The sequence below is a fragment of the Sorex araneus genome, chromosome 1, assembly GCF_027595985.1.
Source record: "Sorex araneus isolate mSorAra2 chromosome 1, mSorAra2.pri, whole genome shotgun sequence".
Lineage (NCBI taxonomy): Eukaryota > Metazoa > Chordata > Mammalia > Eulipotyphla > Soricidae > Sorex > Sorex araneus.
This window is the reverse complement of record NC_073302.1, coordinates 164,775,348-164,782,155: the sequence shown is the minus strand read 5'-3', so window position 1 is coordinate 164,782,155 and position 6,808 is coordinate 164,775,348. Positions and strand designations below refer to the sequence as shown.

The following is a 6,808-nucleotide window of genomic DNA, read 5'->3' as shown; positions in this document are numbered from 1 at the left end:
ACTAGAATGCTCCTTGGGGCATCCCATAAGCTTTCCCTTCCCAGAAGGCCTCTGCCGAACCCCACTACCCTAGATGGGCATCAGACATTTAGAATGACATCAGGGGATAATCTAAGCTAGGCTCTGCCCTAAAGAATTCCAACTAACAAGAGACTGAAGATATCCATGTCTTCTTGGCTGACAACAGCATTCCAAAGTTCATCCAGGGTGAAAAGAGGATGCACTTGGAGCTTCCAGTGCAATTTCAACACCCAAGCCACTAACAAGTATTGGGAAGCATCCCTCAAGAAAAACTGTTTAAAAGATGGAGACTGAAAGTATACAGTGGCAGCACACTGATGATAGGGAATAAGGGGCAACCTATCGCCCTAAATCAGGGAAATCTTGAGTTCCCTGCCTCTTAAAGGTAAAACTGAAGAGAATGCCATCCCGAACCACCTGACAATCTACCTCTTCTCCGTTCTGTGTGTCTGGGGATTCTTTATTCCTGCTGTGACAGAAGCTGCATAGGTGAATATAGAATGAAGTAGTGGAATAAAAGGAATTCTTAGCACAAGTTACGAATTGCAGACTTTTACTGCAGTTTGCCTCTTTCTCAGCCCTGTGCTTTACAATGAGTCACTTATTTAATCTTTGAACCAAAAGTGAGAGGGCAGCTCACCCTGTTTTATATTTTAAAGATGAAGAGGGTCGAAGAGGTTAGTACAAAGGTTAAAGTGCTTTGGTCTTGCATGCTGCCAAGCTGGTTCCACCCCTGGCACCACATATGATCCCCAGAGCACCTTTCAAGAATAATCCCCGTGGGACTGGAGTGTTAGCACAATGGGTAGGGTGTTTGCCTTGCACGTGCCAACCCGGGTTCGAATCCCAGCATCCCATATGGTCCCCTGAGCACTCGCCAGGGGTAATTCCTGAGTGCATGAGCCTGGAGTGACCCCTGAAAATCGCTGGGTGTGACTCAAAAAAAGAAAAAAAAACAAAAAAGAATAATCCCTACGGTTGAAGAGATAGTACAGCGGATAGGGCACTTGCCTTGCTCATGGTTGACCCTGGATTGACCTCTGGCATCACATATGGTCCCACAAGCACCACAAGGAGTGATTTCTGAGCACAGAACCAGGAGTAATACCTGAGCATTGCCTAAAAACAAAAAGCAAGAGTTAAGAGAGGCCCCCAAGCCCTGCTGGGTGTGGCCCTGAAGCCAAATAAATTAATAAATCATAAATCAATATGAAGACATTGAAGCATAGAGTGGTTTGGAGGGAAAATGTGGATAATCATATTGTTAGCACATGATAAAATCAGCTGACTTCTGGTCTAACTGCCTTCTCCAACTCAGACTAGCCTGGAGAAGTCAGCTAAAGAGAGGTGACAAATTTCAATCTTCCCTCCTAGAATATTATATTTTAGCAGCAAAGGGAAGAACCTTTCTAGCAGAAGCCACATGCAAATGGTAAATTAATAGAAAAAAAAAGACTGTAATTCAATATGGATCATCTCGGGAAAATTTAAACTTTAAAAACATTTTAGGGTGTCACTGGAGCAATATCATAGGTAAGGCGTTTGCTTTACAAACAGCTCATCTGGGTTTGGTCCCTGACATCCCATATGGTCTCCAAGATCAGCGAGGTGTAATCCCTGAGCACAGCTAAGTCTGGCTCAACACATGCCTGTCCCCGCATATAAATAATGAGATATTTTATTGTCACTGTTTTAAATTTATCACTCATGCATTCTCTTTCCTGAATACTTGAGGTTCCTTTACTAAAATTAATTGCTATTAGTGGAGAGAATTAATATATCTCCCACTTGACTCCATAACAGTAAGAAATATAAGGGCCAATCATGTTCAAACATTTAAACACAAAAACAAAACCAAAAAAACAACATTCAAGTTAAAAAGTTTTGATGATTTTCTGCTGTCAGGTAGGTCTTGGGTAATTTACATTTGGCAAGTTATTAACATTTCCACCTATTCCATCCTAATGATATCATATCTATTATTATTTCCACCCAATTTCATCCTAGTGATATGTATTTGTGACTACCTTTATCGAATTTTACAAAGATTATGCTTTACTAACAATCCTCATTTATGTAACACCTTTCCTCCCTGACCTTAAGAGTGATTTCCAGCCCTTATTTTTAAAAAAAGAATCTCATTTCCTCAGATTTTTTAAAGTATAAGCAAGCACAATGTTATACCAATTAGTCTCCTTAAACCGGCATATAAAACTATGACACTACCAATAATATCTTTTTTAGTTTGGGAGTCAGGGTTATTCCTCATATATCTTATTCTTTATTACATGGAACGTCTGCCTTCAGGAATGCTTAGAAATGTTTTCTCTTGTAAAAGGGTACTGCTGTCTAAAATCTTCTGGCAAGTCACCTTACTGTAGAGTTAATTTGCCTTGTCAACCCTAAGCAAGGTGTCCTGGTTCTCCTCCAGTATACTAGATCTTATCAGTGGGCCTTTTCTTATTTCCAAATTTTATGGCACAGTTTCATTTTGGAGGTGGGAAGGGGGTTGACTTTCTTACCTTAACTCCTCTGGGCTTGTCTTGTCTTTCCTGTTTAAAAAAAAAAAAAAGTGGAGGTGCTTATGTTGCCATACCTGAGATCTCTTTCAGCAGGAAGATACTGAAATTCACTTAGAAAACTTTTCACACTGGTATCAAGAAATGCAAATGTCAAGCATTTCCTAAAATTTATCTGATTATCAGTCACAACGCAGGTTCCTTCCTTTCTAAGCAGAATTCACTTGAAACTCCTAAGCAGCCCATTCCAATAGAACTGTGTGTGATTGATGGAAACTTCTCTAACTCTCAATCAAATTAATAAGGTAACCACTGGCTGCTGCAGCTCTCTCGAACACTTGCAAGAAGCTAGTCTAAACTAAGGTACTCAGTTTAATATGTATATTTATCTTTACTTTATATGAAATTCAACTACATAGCCATTTGAGGCTATCAGCTGCCATATTGGGGCGACTTCAAGTTTCAAGAGGACAATGGAAACATTTTACACCTTGGACTTTCTCAGCAATCAGCAAACAATGCCTTAGGAGGAACCATCTTTCCACCACCCTTGATGCTCTAGTGAAACTCCAGGTCAAAGGAAAGCACAAACATTTGCATTTCATGGATGCATTTTTACAAGAGATCTCCACTGCTCTGGCGTGCTAACAAATGAAGGGGGAGGGGTGGAAGTGAGAAAGAAGTTTGGGGGTGGGGCTGTGTGCGTGCATATTTTTATTGCTGCCTCCTTCTCTGTCGTACCCAGAGTCTCCTAGTTGTGCATGGCCTTCTCCTGGCCAAGGGCGCTCACGTCCTCTCCCCTGAGGCACTTGAACTATTTGAACTCGCGGCTGGGCTTTCAGTTTAAACAATTTGGAAACCCCTGAGAGCCTGAGCTCTTAAAATGCAGTTCCCGGGCACCGTCCTCTTCCATAAATCTATCAGGTGAGCGAAGCAGGCTGGCAGGTTTGGGAGGCGGCAACCGGACCCCCGCCAGCCTCGCCCGCTCGCCCAGGCTCGCCAAACGCTGGGCGCACCCGGGACGGCCTGAGCCCGAGACGCAGACCGCGTGCCAACGCTTTGTGCCCCCAGCGGGGGGAGGAGGAGCGGGGAAGGGTCACTTACGTGCGGGGCGTGAAGTTCACCCCCGGCTCTTCGGGGTTCTCTCAACAACCTAGGGGAAATGCCAAGATCCCCAAACCGGCCGAGCAGGGCAACTCCTCTCTCACCGCCCCCAGCGGAGTCTCCCCCCACCCCCGTTGAGTCTGTTCCCCGGAGCCCTCCCACGCGGTCTTTCCGCCCAGCCTCCACGTTCCCCGCGGGCACACCCCCTCCTTGCCCTTGGCCGAAGCAGGCCCCCCCGCCCCCGGCACCCAGCCCCCGAGGGCGCCGAGCACGCCGTCTCCTCCCGTGGCGCGCGCACGTGGCGCACTCACCCCACTAGCAGCCTCGGAGCTCTAGAAACTCCCGGGAGGGAGCCCCCGCCCCTCGGCTCGGTCCTCACCGTGGAAAGTAGGTGTGTGGGGGAGGGGGAAGGAGTGTCTAGGTGGTGGGAGCAGTGTGGAGGGAGGATCGACACTAATAATTGGATGGCGTTGCGTCCGCTGCGCCCCAGCGGAAAGCCCAGCCAGCGCGGATTCTCTCTGCACACCAATCAACTGGAGGGATGGTTTCAGCCTGCAATCAATAACCCGGCCGGGGAGCTGCTGCAACCAGAGGCGTCCCCCGTCTGGGTCTGTAAGGGGTAGCCAGGGCTGAATGCCAACCCTCTTCTGGACAGACAAAGGAGGGGGCACCAATCATCGCAGAATACCCCTCCCGGCACACACACAGGAGTTTTTAACCCCCACCCCAGTCTTGAATAAAGATGTTTAAAAATTAAAGGGCGTCCACATAGAGGTAACCAGAAGTAGCTAAAAGAGGTCCTGTGGAAATCCATTCTCTGAATTGAGGTTTTCTGTGATATTTCGAGAAAGGGAATAGAATCAACGTTCAAGTGAACAGTTTAAAAAAAAAAAGAGGAAGAAAGAAAGAAAGAAAGAAAGAAAGAAAGAAAGAAAGAAAGAAAGAAAGAAAGAAAGAAAGAAAGAAAGAAAGAAAGAAAGAAAGAAAGAAAGAAAGAAAGAAGGAAGGAAGGAAGGAAGGAAGGAAGGAAGGAAGGAAGGAAGGAAGGAAGGAAGGAAGGAAGGAAGGAAGGAAGGAAGGAAGGAAGGAAGGAAGGAAGGAAGGAAGGAAGGAAGGAAGGAAGGAAGGAAGGAAGGAGAGAGAAGTAAAGTCCATAAAATTTACCCATGCCTATGAATACTTTTTAATTAGCCATGCCTTCCCAGCAAATTTACTGATCAAGCCTTATTTGGACGTCCTGATAGCAGAAAAAGAAGAAACTGTATCATACTTTTAACTGGCATTTAAAAGACCCTTAGCATATCTTTCAGACATTATTTCAGGAAGATTGCGTTCTGTAAGGTGAAAAGGCCCTGGGAGATGTGGATTATTATTTCCACTTAGTAGACTGGCTGTAAAATCCAGTTGAGCTGGGAGAAAGGGAATTCACTTGGTCACGGGGTACTGATTACTAGTGAACATGTTTAGACTAATTCAAATTCAGCGAACACCCCCAAAACAACAGTGGCCAAAATTCTTCATTTCTCCTTGACTTTAAAACAGGCTAAACGTAAAAATAAATCTTCAGAATGTCAACCCAAATATAGAGGCTATATAAATCGTAATGACTCCTCACTCTGAGAAGTCTTCCTGCTGTACAAATGGGAAAATGAGTACTGACCATCAGAGTCTGAGAGGTCTCAGGGTTGTGAGAACCAGACCCAGTCTGAAGTCAAGGAAAGGTTCATTTGTGTGCTCCACTCATGGAGAGATAGCTTCAAACAGATTAGAACACAGGAGCATCTGTGTATGTTAAGTACAATTAAATGGTATTGTTGGTAATAGACTTAAACAGTGCTGACTACATGACTATCCCAAAGTATTTTAAGTTGCCTTTAGACAACACATTTGAAGCTCTCTCAGCATACTTCACTTGCATCCCAAACACCCCAACTTGATGAATTTGGTCAGCTAGGGACATGATGGACTTGAGATTCCTTATTATAATTTTTCATCAGATATAAAAATAAGGATAAATAATAGATAGGATCTCTAGGTATGAGATAGAAATATGATTAAACCTCAGAATAATAACCCCCTTGTATAACACAGACTGGCAATCAGAAATACTCTACTAATATATATTCTGTATGTATAATATATTTTTTATAAAAAGTGTAACTAAAGTTTTTGAAATTAGGTCTTTGGCACTATTTATGAGTTATAAGTGCTATGATAATTTTAATTATTTTACATTGGTTTTTAATTAGAATTAATATTAATGTGACTTCAGGTGAAAAGTCACTTTTTTAAATAATGAAACTTATTTAAATGTACTTTAATACTTATCAGCATCTTTCAGAAAATACTACATTTTTTTATATATTTCCACACTTTAGGGTGCCAAAGTAGAGTTGCAAACTGTGAAGTAACTTCTATGAAGAGATGAAGTAAAGAATGGAAGGCAAATGACTGAGACAGTAAAGTGTATGTGGTAAGTAGTTACCATTTATAATGTTATCTAGCACAAAGGTCATTCACAAAGGTAAAACTGCAAATTCTTCATCACCAAGTATCTTGAAAATAGACATAAATATACACAAAAGTAATAGTTATATAAGTATAATATACTTCCTATTGCTAGTAGCGCCATGCCATTTTGCTTAAAGTTCAGATGTCAATGTTCAAGTTTCCAAGTCTTTTTTATAATGAATCCATTTCTGGGAAAGTTATATATATCACCTATACATTATAAAAAGATATAGCATCTTTTTATGCTGTTGGAATTATCTATTACTTTTTGTTATATTTTTCTTAACTTCTATGTTCCATTGTCATGTTTATGTTAAGAAATATTCTGGTTCAAGAGCAAATACTATACAGTTGAATAATCTTGAGGGGTAGATTAATCTATTGCCTTTCTTCATCTCAGGGTGAGTTGCTGTAGCAACCACCCCAGCTTACTTGAAAATAATTTCTTAAAGCTCACTTCAAGAGCTACACCCAGCGTGGGCCAAGCATAAAAGCAGGCAGACCCAGTGCATAGGGCTTTAGTAGACTGCTGCTTTAATGTAGGGAAGTAGTAAAGGGAGGAGGTTGGAGTAAGATGGTATGCAATCCTGAATAAAAATTAGAAATTTATTTTCCACTGAGTTAAAATCCTAAGGCTCATACCTTCTTTATGT

The 6,808-nt window shown here is 42.3% G+C and overlaps 1 long non-coding RNA gene across 1 annotated transcript; it reads right to left on the bottom strand.

Moving 5' to 3' along the window:
- Nucleotides 1–1,031: 1,031 nt before the first annotated feature.
- On the bottom strand, nt 1,032–4,022 carry LOC129405771 (uncharacterized). The gene is made up of 3 exons (XR_008630766.1): nt 3,956–4,022; nt 2,544–2,573; nt 1,032–1,140 (listed from the first exon to the last, which is right to left on the bottom strand). It is a non-coding gene; the product is annotated as an uncharacterized LOC129405771 (long non-coding RNA).
- Nucleotides 4,023–6,808: the final 2,786 nt, after the last annotated feature.